The sequence below is a fragment of the Protopterus annectens genome, chromosome 10.part0, assembly GCF_019279795.1.
Source record: "Protopterus annectens isolate FY-2018-M chromosome 10.part0, PAN1.0, whole genome shotgun sequence".
Taxonomy (NCBI): Eukaryota; Metazoa; Chordata; order Ceratodontiformes; family Protopteridae; genus Protopterus; species Protopterus annectens.
The window spans coordinates 557,683,016-557,699,425 of record NC_056744.1 but is presented as its reverse complement, the minus strand read 5'-3'; positions in this window follow the sequence as shown (position 1 = coordinate 557,699,425).

The window sequence follows — 16,410 nt, the reverse complement described above, 5'->3', positions numbered from 1 at the left end:
ACTGCATAGATGGAAATAAAAATCAAAGAACTATGAATCTATCTCAGGCCATTGGTAAATAATCCTTGGATGAAAGTTATATCTTTCTTGGACACTCTGCAATAATCAATATTGTACCTTTGATAACTGATCTGTTAATTCTGTATTTAATAACATACAGTGTATATAACTGAAAGTCAGACTATTGTAAATATTGTATATAGTTGTTTAAAATGATATTTAAAAATATTATGTAAATGTTATTTTATTTGAAAATAAAAAAAAAAAATTGAAGTAAAAGACATATATCTGTATATACATATTTATATATATATAATATATATATATATATATATATATATATATATATATATATATATATATATATATATATATATATATATATATATATATATATATATATATATATATATATATATATATATGTATATATATATGTGTGTATATCTATTTAGATATAAATATATATACATACACACATACATCTACATGTATAAATACATTTCCTGTACTGTTGAATGACTGTGCTGGATGATATGTTTGTAAAAACATCAGAGTTATGTATGTTTGACATGGATTAGTGGTAAATCACTTTAGCTATGGTCTGCAAGGTCCTGGGTTTTATGCCTTGCAGAGGCTGTTTATTTTATTGCAGGGCAGAACAAGAGCCATTGGATACAGAGTGATGAAGGCACTTTTAAACAGTTGCAAGCGGGTTTGCACTGGTTTGCATGGAGGTAAGCACTTCTTACTTCCAATTATGATTTCTTATACTTAGTTAGCTTCTAAATTGCTTACCCTGTGTAGGCATTGCTTACCCCCACGCAAATAGGCTTAAACCCATTTACCGCTGCTTAAAAGTGCTTACTTCTGCTTACCCTCACGCTAATTTCTTTAAATGAAATGAAAAAGGGTTGATAGGAAAGTGGTGATAAAGGGGCACAAAGAGGGAAAGACAGTAGGGAATATAGATAGGGATGTGCAGGAAGGGTGTAGAGAAGGTCCATAGCTGCCCATTTCTTCTGCAACAACAGCTGTGCATATACACTGAATTTGGAGATATATTTGGACACTCATACCCCTGAGCGAAGGGTGAGGACAACAATAATATGTTGAGTTGTTGAGGGAATTATCCAACAATAAATAGTTAAGGGTAATGAAACCTGACAAAGGGGGGTTATTGTTATCATGGGTAAAGATGACTACACTAGCAAAATGTTACTACATGTTAACCAAAGTGAATTATATGAGGAAACATCATTGAATGTTATTAAATTGGCCTTTAAGCATATTGATTTTTATTTACAAGATATGCTTGATGAACAGGAGCTCTCCCATGAGATTTTGGGTTTTTCCAAGTTAAATACCCCATTGTACCAGTTATTTTTGGGATACTCAAAATTCATAAGTGTATCAGGGATCCACCTATGAGGCCGATTGTTAGTGAGTCAAAATCTAAGATTCACCGCCTTGGTAAATATGTTAATTGTGTGTTGAAAAACTGTTTAGATTCATTTGAGCATATATGTAAAGATTTGTGGGACTTTTTGGACAAAATGAAGATGGTAGAATTTTCGGAAAAATTTACTTTTATGACTATTGATGTAGTGGAACTATACAATGTTGTTCCCCATGAAGTGGGCTTAGATTGGTTCCATGATGTTCTTTATGAATGTACATCATTAGATAATAACACCATCAATGTGTTGAATCTGTATTGCTTTGAGTAATACATTTATTTAGTGCTTTCCATGTATTTTTTGGCTGCCTTCTTGTTTTGGACTGCTGATGTTTTGTGCCTAGTGTTATTCGTTGTCCTTCTGTGGTTATCCAGTTTATAATAATATGTTGTTAAGCCAATTAGACCATATTACGTGTATCCAGTAGACACGTGCAAAATGGACAGCTATGTATGGGGCAAGATATTTTTGGGAACAGATTGCCCTTTTGTTTGTTTTTTCAGGTGAGAGTGGGATGTTGGGGAGGGATATTAGGTATATTTGGGGAGGTAGGTTGGGTAGGTTAACAAACAAGACAAACAAGATGCATACAGTGGCAGTATATGACACATATGGGGGGTAAACACCTTGATGGGGAGGGGTGTTGGGAAATCGGAAGCCCATGAGCCTCCTGGTGGAAACAGTGGAACTGAGGTCCACAACCATAGGCAGTCACCACTGCACTTCACAGCCCCGAAGGTGGCTGTGCTGGGGGCTGAGTTGGAGGGCCAGGCCAACTTTCTAGTCATGACACACAGCCCTCAAGCTAGCATAGCAAATCTCCAAACTCCCTGTGGAGCTCGCTACGCACCATGCCCTGAACCTGGTGACGGGTGACAGTTTCCTGTCTTTGCCTGCTCCCGGGGGGGGGCAAGCCCCATCCCCTGAGGCAGTTCCACCTTAAGGTGGTGCAGGACCAGTGGATGAGGAGGTCCTGGGGTGGGCACCAGATGTGCTGGTGCCCAGTGCCATGGCCAGCTGAGGTGGGACAGGTCGGCCAGCTGGGACCCGCATTTCCATACATGCTATGGTGTGTTTTATAAATATAAGTGGTTTAATAATAGTCAACACATAGGTATAACAACATGCATAGATATTCCCATTAACTTAACCCAAACACCAGATATGGAACAGTTGCATAGCAAACCGAACACATGCAAATATGGGACCACAGTGGTAATTACAACAGCATGGAGGTACATTAATGGCACCATGACACCAATGTGGGTGTATTTCAACATAGCATATGCATAGAAACAGATTGAAATAATTATCGAACAATAGAACATATGTCCCAACATTAGAGTTAAGTCAGCACATACCAATTGAGTTGGGTATTTAGCTTATTGTTGCAGATATGGTGGGGGGAGAGAAAGATGTCAATTAACAACTAGTATATTCCTGTACTTCACATTACTTTGCTAGTCAGGGCTGTTATCTGTACCTTACAAGTATTAGTACACTACCCTATTGCCTTACTTTGGACAGTGGTATGGCTGTCGACAACTATATACATGATATAAAAAACAGGAACGGTGGTAAGTTTGCAGTCGAACAGTAGGAATTTAATGCCAAGTTTAAAAAGCTTTTCATCAGCCCCAACAGCTGACTTCTTCAGAATCAATTACAGTCAATAAAAAGTTCCTTATATATATATATATATATATATATATATATATATATATATATATATATATATATATATATATATATATATATATATATATATATATATATATATATATATATATATATATATATATATATATATATATATATATATATATATACACTTGCATTCACTAAACAATCATTAATTAGATTCCATCAAGTTAAAGGAAAAGTAGTTTTTTCTAACATGAAAAGTAGTAATAATAAACAAGAACACAAAATACAAACATAGTTAAAATGAGACACCCGAATTTTGAAGCATTAAAAAAATAATAAAATCCTACCTAATAAGAATATGTTGTTAAAAACAATGTGCAAAAGTAATAATAAGTACATAAGACTGTATATGCTGTTCTAAACAGTACATATTTATCTTAGTTTACCCCTTAAGGCTCTTTAATTTTAAAACACTACTGAGAGAGCAGGAATCATTCACCCTAGGAAACTGTAGTCATTTAACCTCACCTGCCAGGCTAGTTCAAGTTCCTCAAGTTTGAGGGGTCTTGGACCTCCCCTACTATCAATTTTTACTTGATCAATAACAATAAATTTGAAAGAGTGGTCCTTGTAACAAGCAATATGTTTTGCTAGTGCATTCTCAGGTTTACATTTCTTTATAGCATATTGGTGTTCATACATTCTATCACGTAGTCTTCTCTCAGTTTTTCCTATATAGAAGGCTACACAGGATGAGCACCTTGCTAAATATGTAACAAAGGTAGAATTACAATTGTATCTACCCTTAAGCTTGTACAGTCGACCATTTACCTGGAAAGATTTTGTTTCTTCCACAAATTACAGTTTAAACATTTGTGCATACCAGGGTTCCTAACCACAGACGTGTCAGACTGTTCCAATAATGTTTTAAGATTTTTACCCCTCCTGTAAGTCACTCTTGGGCCTTCACCTACTTTTTGATAAACATTTGGATACATTTTAAATAACTCCCAATTTTTCTTTAAGATAGTTAGGCATACATTGCCGTGTGTACTAAATGTAGTAATAAAGTTCATGGAGGTGTTAGTGTCCTCATAACTAATGGTACTGGTGGCATTTTCATTAGTTTCTTCTAGTGGAATTCCTATATTTGTAGGTGTTACAGTGGGTTTAACGCATAATAGTGCGACATAAACTTTCTCACGTCTCTTGTCTTTTACCTCTTGTATAAGCATATCTAAAAGAGGTTGGGTTAAAATAGGGCCAGTTTCCCACACTTTGTCATGATTGGATGGTTTTGAAAAGGCTAAGCTATGGACAAACCTTCTTACCTAAGGTTGGCATTGCTTAAAGTTGTATACCAATGGGCAGACTGAGCTTGCTTGCCTACACATTGCTTACACCTACTAAGCTGGGCTGTGCAATGCTTAGCATTGCTTAATATTTAAGTTGCATTATATTTGCATTGCAGCAATGATTTATTATTCATTACATTATATATGTGTTTGGTATCCATAATTCATGTGTACATACACTGTATTGGGTCCTTGTGTTTATTAGGGGATTTCAACACTTTATTACAATGACACCTCACATCTGGGCTTAATGCAGTACTCCAGTTTACATATTTATGTTATGTAGTAGGTTATACAACATAAGACTGCATATAGATTCCTTTCACATGTTCAGTTTGAATTTCCTATAGTGAGGATCTGTTTGGTGATACCTCACTATTATGCACTGTTGTGATGGCTTAGTGGTTAACTACTGTGACTCTAGAGTACAGGGTCTTGGGTTCAAGAACTGCAAAGGCTGCTTATTTTGTTTCTAGCCAGAACAGCGACTGTTGCATACAGAGTGATTAAGGCACTTTTAAGCAATTGTAAGTGGGTTTGTGTGAGTTTGCATGAGGGTAAGTTATGCTAACCTTCGGTGTAACATGCTTACAGAGCATTAGCTTAACATGTGTGCGCATTGCTTACCACTCGCAAACAGGCTTAAACTCGCTTACTACTGCTTACATATGTTTACTCCCATTTCTACTGCTTAATACTGCTTACCCTTGCTTACTAGTGCTTACTCCCACTTACCACTGCACTAATTTAGACAGCAATGTCTACTGGTTCTTGGGAAGGTGGTGGATTTCGAAACTGTATGGAGTTATCATTCATTACACAGTTTACCTTCCATTTGTATCCCTTATTCCTGTGTATATATACTCTACGGGGCACTTGTGATTATCTGTGGACTTTGCAACATTATGACAATGACACCTCACATCTGCATTTAATGTAGTTCTCCAGTTCACAAATATGTTATCAGTATATAAATGTCATAAATATATGCTATCGTAGGTTATGCAACAAAATAAATTGATCATACAGTGATTTGACATGAGCAATGGATTGCACTGGAGTGGGACTCGAACCAGGATTGACGGCTTATAAGGTGAATGCTCTGCCCACTACACTACTGCTGCACTGCTTCATTTGTGTATATCTTGCTTTTTATCCTCTTGTGCCATTTAAGCTGCATTAACCATATCTAAGCAATGGGAAAAGCCACGCACCTATGGTTAAATTTAATGTGTTTCAGAAAAAAAAAAACATATTTTATATTTTTACTATTGCTCTTGTTAATGTGGGGGGATGTTGCTGGGGGTATGCGAACACCTATGAACGGTCTCTATTTTTCTTTTATTCATACTCTGCTGTTCTTCACTGCAGGGAAGTGTATATTCTGAGAGCTCTGCTCTCAGACATGCCTCCTGCACTCTTACATGCTCCATGCATGTTTAGGAGCTTAGGCAGCACGCCTTCATTAATATGCATGGCACTCTGCCGTCCTGCTCCTAAATGGATGCTTCCGTGCAGGAATAAGCTAGTCCTGCATGGAAGGATATTGACTCAGGGGGCATGTGTTTTCAAATGAAAATACATCAAGGAATGCACTTATATATATATATATATATATATATATATATATATATATATATATATATATGAATTTCAGCTTTGTTCTCGGAAAAGGGGCGTTGATTAAGTTATTGTTGTGGGCGTAATACTTATGGACAGTAGCAGAGGAGAAAAGATCAGATACTATTAATAGCTGGAGATGTGTAGTGTTTGGGAGATGATGGGGGAAAGTATGGAGAGCTGTGTATAGAGGTAGGTGGTGGTAAAATATAAAGTAGACAGCAGTTGTGAGGAATAGTGATACTAGTGCATAGAATAATAGCACTCTTGATTTGGAGCACATAAGAAAAAAATGAAGAAGATGAGAGAGGTGGAGTGAATGTGAAGACTTAAAAGAAAATAGGTGTTAAAATAAGGAAGTAGTTATAAGGACGGTGATGTGAAGATAAGGAAAAAATAATTGTTAAAACCAGGGAGTAGTCTAAGGGTAATACTGTTAGGATAATGTTGGGTATGTGTGAGAGAAAATGTAAGACGGCCTATTGTAATGCAAGCACAGGGTAGGACAGGAAAAATATTCAGGTTTAGCTAAACACCTGGTTGGCTGAAGTATTACAGATGTGAGGAAATGTGACTATGCATGGCTATAGTTATGTGTAAGCCTTTATGAGCGATGGGATGTAGGTGGACATTTGGGCTGAGACATGGTTCTATAAATTAATTTTTATTTATTTTGTTTGTTTACTGGGTAATATCCAACTTGGCATGAGGGAATTTTCAGCAGAGTCCCAGGGAAAAAAGCTCCATACATTCAAATAGACAGTATTAAATCATCAAATTGAACATGCATTAATCAACAATGTACAAAGCAACTCCACGAGATAGGCTGGATACTCAAGGAACTGCACAGTAACAGAAGGATATGTCCACACAGCTTTATTCAAATTCACTTTACAAACATATGCACGGACTGTGCTATGTGAATCCACAAAAGATGAAACACACAAGGTCCACAAGGTTAAGCGCTTTCATCTGCGGAAGCAGATTTCATCAGAACGTACAAAGCAAGTCAGTAAAGAAATTAGTTATATAACAATAAATGGCAAATAATTACCAAATTAACAAATTTAACAAAAATTGGCACAGTTAGAGATAAAAATTGGCCGCATGAGTTAATAGTGAGAACAGTGTGATACAGTAATTGCAAGATAGAAAAATGCAATAAATAAATGCACTAGAATGGGGGATGGCTGGGGAGTTGGAATTGGGAGTGAGAGGGAGTGTAGTGGACAAAAGCTCTCACACTTGCAGGAAGTAATCACTGTGTTCATGCTCAGTGTGAAGAATACAGAAGCTCAGAGTTATCAAACAGGTATCTGCTATGCAGGGTACTTCTGCTTTTTAAATGTATTTAAAATAAAACAACATCGCTTTACAAAAACACTGCTTAAAACAAAGTAGATTTGTATCTGTTGATATATATATATATATATATATATATATATATATATATACATTATATATGTGTATATATATATATATATATATATACATATAAATATATATACACATATATATATACATATATATATATATATATATATATATATATATATATATATATATATATATATATACATGTGTGTGTGTGTGTGTGTGTGTTTATGGGTTTACTTTGTTTCATTGAATCTCATTTCACTGAATTTCATTTCACCCTGACCACATCACTGAAAATGCAAATTACTAAAAACTCATTTCACTTAATCCCATTTCACTGAACTGAACTTAGTATATATGGCTCTGTGTAGAGTACTGTAAGGCAAGTAAAAGGGATATATGCCCTTTTCCCCACTGTAGTGCGATCTTGGAGTTAGTATATATATATATATATATAGTTGGGGAGGTGTGAGGTGCGTATCACACCACCTTGTTCGTTTTACCAAAAACTTCAAAACAATACATGCTAAATAATAGATATGCATAGTTGCAACACCAATGACTAACTCTCTCCAGAAGACAATATGTACTCAAACTAAGTTGGGGGCTATGCCCCGCCAACCCCCAGTGTGGGAGCTGTGCCCCCCACACCCCCCTATCTATATATAGTAACTCCAGGATCATACTACAGTGGGGAAAAGGGCATATACCTTTTACTTGCCTTACACTACTCTACACAGTGCCGTATATACTAACTGCAGTTCAGTGAAATGAGATTCAATGAAACAAAGTAGACCCATATATATATATATATATATATATATATATATATATATATATATATATATATATATATATATATATATAGATGTGTGTGTGTGTGTGTGTGTGTGTGTGTGTGTGTGTGTGTGTGTGTATGTATGTATATATATACATATATATATATATATATATATATATATATATATATATATATATATATATATATATATGGGTCTATATTACATATCTGAACTTTCTAAACTTTGAATCCCATATGTTCAACAACATATGATCAAAGTTTAAAAGTTCAAATATATAATAAAAAAAAAAAACTTACCTTAATGGTGCAGGCAGGGGGCCCCCCACACACCCGCAACTTCAATATACCAACTCCGAGATCGCACGTCAGTGCAGAAAAGGGAAATTCTCCCATTCTGCACTGAATGGTGCTGTTATGTTTAACCTTCAAACTCTTTAAATGTCGATCATTTGGTGTTGACCATATGACATTTGACATTTCAAGCGTTCAGAGTTCTAATAGGAACCCTATATATGAGGTTATATTGTGAGCTGTATTATTATGTCAGCTTACTGGAAGAGAGATCATGAATGCACATAGGGGATGTGAAAATTCTCTATTTCTTTTTTGAGTCCAGTTTTCCCACAGAAGCTTCTCTACCACAGGCAAAGGTATTTTCATGACCTTCCCATTCCTCTGCACACAACATACGTTTTATTCTACTTCCAGCTTTACAACCATCAGCATGTACAGAAAAAAAAAATACTGGCTATGTATACCTTTGAGGCACAGACATCAGCTGTATATCCTCAACCCTGTCTGCCTTCAAATGGCCTCTCCTAGTTTGGTTTTCCTTGTATCTTCACAGAAATTATCCAGAAAGCTCTTACACTTTTTCTTTGAATACATCCACAGTGTGCAAGGAACATTTGTGGCTTCCTTCATTTGAATTATGCTTTTTCACTGTGATAATAAGCTTGTCTTTGATATTCATCCATCTCTCCACATAATGAACCCACTTTTAAACCTCCAATCATACTCCACAGTCTCAAAAAGTAAAGGGTAGACTATGAAGTCTGAATATTTCTCTTCTTCCTTGTGCAGGGCCAACAACATTTAACCATGTGATTTGCCTCCCTAAGGGATGGTCACTGACTTCCTGTGGTAAAAGAATTATCCTAAATCCTTTCCAGACTGACTTATTGCAAGGTGTCCCACCTCTGTGTAAGAGGATAATACAATGTGTTTGATGATGAATATAATTTTATTTTGCAAAGAATCCCAATCTGTTCTTATATTAAAAGTGAACCATGTTGCTCATATCTTTTGGTTAAATTTGAATAAATGATAAAGTTGAAACAAGGGCAGATAACAGGCCTTCCTCTATCTCCCAGAAACCTGAAATAATCTTGAGAAACCACCACTTTTTCTCCATCCTCTTCTGTCCACCATCCCACTATCTCATCACACTAATGGCCCATTCATTCCCCTTAGGCCACAAAGGGTGACAGTAGAGTTGTAGATGGATGGGACCATAATATTGTGGATTAGTAATGTTTCAATTTAAGGCATTATCCCTAATGCTCTAAGTCCAGGCATTTTGTATGTGTGGGTTTCTTGTTGTACTCTTTACTACATAATCTTCCTTTCATCTAGTTTTTGTGGTATCCAACAACTTTCCTTTTTTATCATGATCAAGTCATTCTTGTTTGGGCTTCTTATACTTTGGTGACATGATTATCTGGACGCATCACCCTTCTCTGGTATACAGTGGGTCACAGCATAGTTACATCTGACCCACATGGTGATTCATCACCTCCCTGTAGTGCCGCACACATGTTGGCCGAGTGAGTATTAGTGCAACCTTCAGTATCACTGGTGGCAACACAGCACTCGCTTGCCACCTCATCATGTCCTCCATGCCTGCCACACCACATAGATAATCAGGCATACAACCTTCTGTCTTCTCCTCCCATCACTGACTCATCCAGTGTCAAAGTTGCTACTTGAGTTATAGTTGTCTGGGTCATATAAGGGCTCCTTCCTTATACACCATAGAGTTGACAGTGAGCAATCACAATTTACTGGCACCATCACTTTCAGGACATGGTACAAATCCATCATTTCCATGACTTGACTCTCCTCAGGGTTAATGCTTCTCATTAATCTTTCCCAAACCCAAGATGTACAGTACTGAGGATTTTTATTTCAAATAGAATTATAGCATTTCTAAAAATAAAAAAACAGTTTCAGTTCTTCTATAAGATCCATAATATATATGAAAACTCTCCAATGATATTCTACTTCTGTCATTTAATAATCCCCTTGACTATCTGATACCAATATGTGGGTCAGTCTTTCCATTCCTGATAGCTATGCAAATGAGGTAGATATGCCTTTAAATTTAGTAGAGCCTTCCAGTCTTTTTTTTTTTCTGTTAGGAAAACACAACTAATCACTTTCTGACAAGAAGTCAGGTTGGTCTGCCCATTCATAGTGGCACTAAAACCATGAGTTCAGCAGTAAAGTCCTTCTCCCATATATACACGTATGCTTCTACATTCTTATGCTTGCAATGGCTTTTTAAGACCTTCATATCAACACCTCCATTTTATAGATTCCTGCAGAAATTTGCAAATGTCTAGAATATACCATCATTAACAGTCTCGGCTACTCATTTCTACCCATTATCAAAAGAACCCAACTTTTTTCCACATCTTGTTTAGTTTTGCAGTGAAGAAACTGTTTTTCTTGACCTGCACCCATCAAAATGCTCTGTTCCTTCAGCTCCTTTGTTATCCCAGCCATATTTTTGTCCAACTGTGGCCTCAGTTTTACTTCCTATTTTAGTCCCTCAACATGATACCCTTCCCTGTTACTACTAACCAAGCTCTACAAACTCACTATACCCTTCTCTCTTCACCACTTGTACTCTTTACTACATAATCTTCCTTTCATCTAGTTTTTGTGGTATCCAGCAACTTTCCTTTTTTATCATGATCAAGTCATTCTTGTTTGGGCTTCTTATACTTCATTTTGGAAACACTGAACTCTGTCTCACATCATCCTGTTACAAGGATTTCCTCAATGTTGAATGTGTATTTTGCCTAATTTCTGGTACAGTCTGACAACTACAGAATGGTCAAAAAGTTTCCTTTCAATCAAGAACACTGTCATCATGTCATCTACTCTCTGCCTAACAAGTATTTTATCCATCCTGCTTGTTTTTTGAATTTGCTAACTAGGTTAAAACACCAGTCCAGATGAAATATTTTCAAGTTCAGCCCAGATGAAACAAACAAAAGGAGCAATAATGTTTGCAACTGCAAGATCGAATAGTATCTTCACCAATGGAAGAGATAAAAGGCCTGACTTGCACTTTAAATCAATTATTATTCATGAATTATTTGAGTAATGAGAGGGACATTTCGCTGATGCCACTGAGGTAAGAGTTTGAAGAGCAGTTTGTGATGCACAGGATCACATGCTTTGTCACTTTAGTGAATACTCCTCTGTCAGAACTCCTCTGCACATGTTTTGGCCGATGTCACTCACGATGGTATATAAGGCTCTCATGCTACTAAGGCCTGCCCAAAAGCATTGTTGTTGACTCGGAAGGATTTATTTTTCTTTTGAAAGTATTTTTGAGTTGTATAAATAGTAAATTGTTAAAGATGTAACAGAGGGTTAGTAGAATGGAAAGTTTTTAGGGTGCGCTTGTATAGTATTATGTCAAAAATGAGTCAGCCATGGCATAAAATGGTGTCCTGTTGTTTTAAGGAGGCAGGGAATATGGGAAACGTATAGATGGAAAAATGAGAATATATAATTGTGGAAGGGTAGGTTGGCATGATATAGGATGGGGGGGTAGGCCATACCACTGACCTAGGGGAGTGAATCAGGCTATGCATGCAGAGCAGATGACCAGCCTGAAAGGAGCATCTGAGATTTATGATATGCATTCTGAAAAGATCAAAAGGAGCAGTGTCTACAAATGTAAACATAAAAAAGAGAAGGAGGGCTCTGCTCTGTATGTGAGGAGATGATAAGTACCAGTTATGTTTTCAGTCATTCACATAAGTACAGCTGCTGTACATCAGGTAGCTGGGGAATAGAACCATTGCAAGGAGCAGTAGGAAATCATGACGGGGGAGTGTAGACTGAAAATAAGTACAGCAACATCTAACATTTGTCAGAGAATGGTTGTTCACTGCAGTTTCTTAGGCACTGGGAGATTTGTTATGTAAAAGAACAGTGGAAGACTTGTGTAAAGGAAAAGTGGCAGACTTGTTGTGTTAAGCAATTGTGTGAGATTTGTTGTGTAAAGGAATAGAGGGAGATTTGTTGTATAAAACAACAATGTGAGACTCGTGCAAAGGAATGATGGGAGGCATGTTGTGTAAAGGAACAGTGGGAGACTGTGTAAAGGAATGATGGGAGACATCTGTAAAGGAACAGTGGGAGACTTGTGTAAAGGAACAGTGGGAGACTTGTTGTGTAGAGGAACAGTAGGAGAAGTGTGCAAAGGAACAGTGGGAGACTTGTGTAAAGGAACAGTGGGAGACTCGTTGTGTATAGGAACAGTAGGACACTTGTGTAAAGGAACAGTAGGAGACTTGTGCAAAGGAACATTGGGAGACTTGTGTAAAGGGACAGTGGGAGACTTGTGTAAAGGGACAGTGGAAGACTTGTGTAAAGGGACAGTGGGAGACTTGTGCAAAGGAACAGTGGGAGACTCGTTGTGTATAGGAACAGTAGGACACTTGTGTAGAGGAACAGTAGGAGACTTGTGCAAAGGAACATTGGGAGACTTGTGTAAAGGGACAGTGGGAGACTTGCGTAAAGGGACAGTGGGAGACTTGTGTAAAGGGACAGTGGGAGACTTGTGCAAAGGAACAGTGGGAGACTTGTGTAAAGGAACAGTGGGAGACTCATTGTGTATAGGAACAGTAGGAGACTTGTGTAGAGGAACAGTAGGAGACTTGTGCAAAGGAACATTGGGAGACTTGTGTAAAGGGACAGTGGGAGACTTGTGTAAAGGGACAGTGGGAGACTTGTGTAAAGGGACAGTGGGAGACTTGTTGGGTAGAGGAACAGTAGGAGACTTGTGCAAAGGAACAGTGGGAGACTTGTGTAAAGGGACAGTGGGAGACTTCTGTAAAGGAACAATGGGAGACTTGTGTAAAGGAACAGTGGGAGACTTGTGTAAAGGGACAGTGGGAGACTTGTGTAAAGGGACAGTGGGAGACTTGTGTAAAGGAACAGTGGGAGACTTGTTGTGTAGAGGAACAGTAGGAGATGTGTGCAAAGGAACAGTGGGAGACTTGTGTAAAGGAACAGTGGGAGACTCGTTGTGTATAGGAACAGTAGGACACTTGTGTAGAGGAACAGTAGGAGACTTGTGTAAAGGAACATTGGGAGACTTGTGTAAAGGGACAGTGGGAGACTTGTGTAAAGGGACAGTGGGAGACTTGTGTAAAGGGACAGTGGGAGACTTGTGTAAAGGGACAGTGGGAGACTTGTTGTGTAGAGGAACAGTAGGAGAAATGTGCAAAGGAACAGTGGGAGACTTGTGTAAAGGAACAGTGGGAGACTCATTGTGTATAGGAACAGTAGGACACTTGTGTAGAGGAACAGTAGGAGACTTGTGCAAAGGAACATTGGGAGACTTGTGTAAAGGGACAGTGGGAGACTTGTTGGGTAGAGGAACAGTAGGAGACGAGGAACAGTAGGAGACTTGTGCAAAGGAACAGTGGGAGACTTGTGTAAAGGGACAGTGGGAGACTACTGTAAAGGAACAATGGGATACTTGTGTAAAGGGACAGTGGGAGACTTGTGTAAAGGGACAGTGGGAGACTTGTGTAAAGGGACAGTGGGAGACTTCTGTAAAGGAACATTGGGAGACTTGTGTAAAGGAACAGTGGGAGACTTGTGTAAAGGAACAGTGGGAGACTTGTGTAAAGGGACAGTGGGAGACTTGTGTAAAGGGACAGTGGGAGACTTGTTGTGTAGAGGAACAGTAGGAGACGTGTGCAAAGGAACAGTGGGAGACTTGTGTAAAGGAACAGTGGGAGCCTCGTTGTGTATAGGAACAGTAGGACACTTGTGTAGAGGAACAGTAGGAGACTTGTGCAAAGGAACATTGGGAGACTTGTGTAAAGGGACAGTGGGAGACTTGTGTAAAGGAACATTGGGAGACTTGTATAAAGGGACAGCGGGAGACTTGTGCAAACGGACAGTGGGAGACTTGTTGGGTAGAGGAACAGTCGGAGACTTGTGCAAAGGAACAGTGGGAGACTTGTGTAAAGGAACAGTGGGAGACTTCTGTAAAGGAGCAATGGGAGACTTGTTATGTAAAGGTATAGGAATTAAGAATGTCTGCATTAGGATCAGAGAGACTCATGCTGTTCACGGCATGTTTACACAATGCCTTTGCTACTGCTCATTGGTAGGCCACACCTAGTGGGGGTGTCAGAAGACCCTGTGAGGGAGATGTATTGAGGCAGAAGGCTTGAACAACAGAGTAGCTGAAAAATATGCTGAAAACATTTGTTTTTTGTGGGTTAGAATCTGCAGAGAAAGAGAACCTGTTTAACTATATCCCAAATAAATATAACGAACTTCACTGAACCTATTCTTGAACCTGTAGACATTGCAACACCTGCAACAAGATCCTTCCACCCAAAACAATATGCTGGTGTTAAAACCTAAAAGATGATGAAGTCCATATCATCTTGTCTCCTCATACCCTTCAATGCTATAGTGGAGTACATTAGCACACCATACTGATCCTTATTGTTAGCCACAAAATGACCAAGAATCCCACTTCTTCCCTTCATAAGATACTTATCCAGTATATACCACCTGCTCTATTTAAACTCACTGTAAGACTGGTCAAACCTATGCTTCTAATAGCTAGAGTAACCATGCACTTCCCCACATAACAGTCTATTTCAACACCATTAATCAAAATCATTTTAAGCACCCTACATTTTAGGTTGAACCATTATAGCTCCTCTGATATCCCACCTTCCTCTCCACTGTATGCCCTATGGTTCAGAGCTATAGTGATGAACCCTATGTACCCTTGGGGACTCTCAAGGGAGAAGCAGTGTACCTCCCAGTATAGTCTGGGATGAGACATGCTTCTCAGTATCATCCAAGATGAAGTGACTAAAATTTGCACCCTCAATAATGCCTAGCCCTTATACATCTTATCCAAATATATTACCCTTACCATCCTAATCAACTATTCCAACCCCATTTTTCCATCCCTATGGGTTTGAGCTACCTAAGCTTCTTTCCTCAAAGCAGTCTTGGAAATTTGACATCACTCTGTATGCGGGGTGAGGTACAGCCACCTCTATATTTTCTATCTTACCATTTCTGCAGACTACTCATAAAGTCTAAGCTTTTCTTTTGCATAAGAACTCCTGCTAATCCTGATGTTTCCTTCACATCTTAGCTAGATTCTGATTGTATCCCCTCCCATAGTCAAATAAGTAAATAAACACTCTTCGCCATTATAATCCCCTTCCCTAGTTAACTACTTCACTGCCTTTAGCAACTATGTCACTCTAACACAACAGGTGAAGCTTTCCATTTGCCAAGAGGATAAATGCAATTATGCTACCATTCTGTCTCCTTCCAGGGAACATTAATTAAGTCCTGTAGCCAAGATGTCTGTCCTATATTTCCCATCAATAACTTAAGCTCCAATAATGACCTAACCCTCTGTAAGATCATTAAACCTCTCTGCTAAACCTACCCTCTCACTAACTCTTGATATAGTAGGGATTTTTTTAAACAGTATGCTAACTTTAAAAATGTAACCATCCATCCACCAAGCAAAGATGCATCTCATGTCAGTGCATGTTTCTGGAAAGCATATTTTTTTAGTACTGCAGCAGACATCTTGAAATGGCAGGCTTGAACAGAAAATTTATTTTTCAGCTAGGTGTCCAAAAAAAAGACTATTAAAAATACATAATATAATAAAATCAAAACCACAGTAATTGTACAAACATATGTTAAGTTCTCTTCACATAAAAGTTCAAATTATTTTTAACTACATGGAATTACATATAAGGCACATACCTGGCAATGTCCTTATTTTTTCCCCAAAGCAAGCCAAATGAAGATAATATAATACAATAAAGTTTCAAGTGCA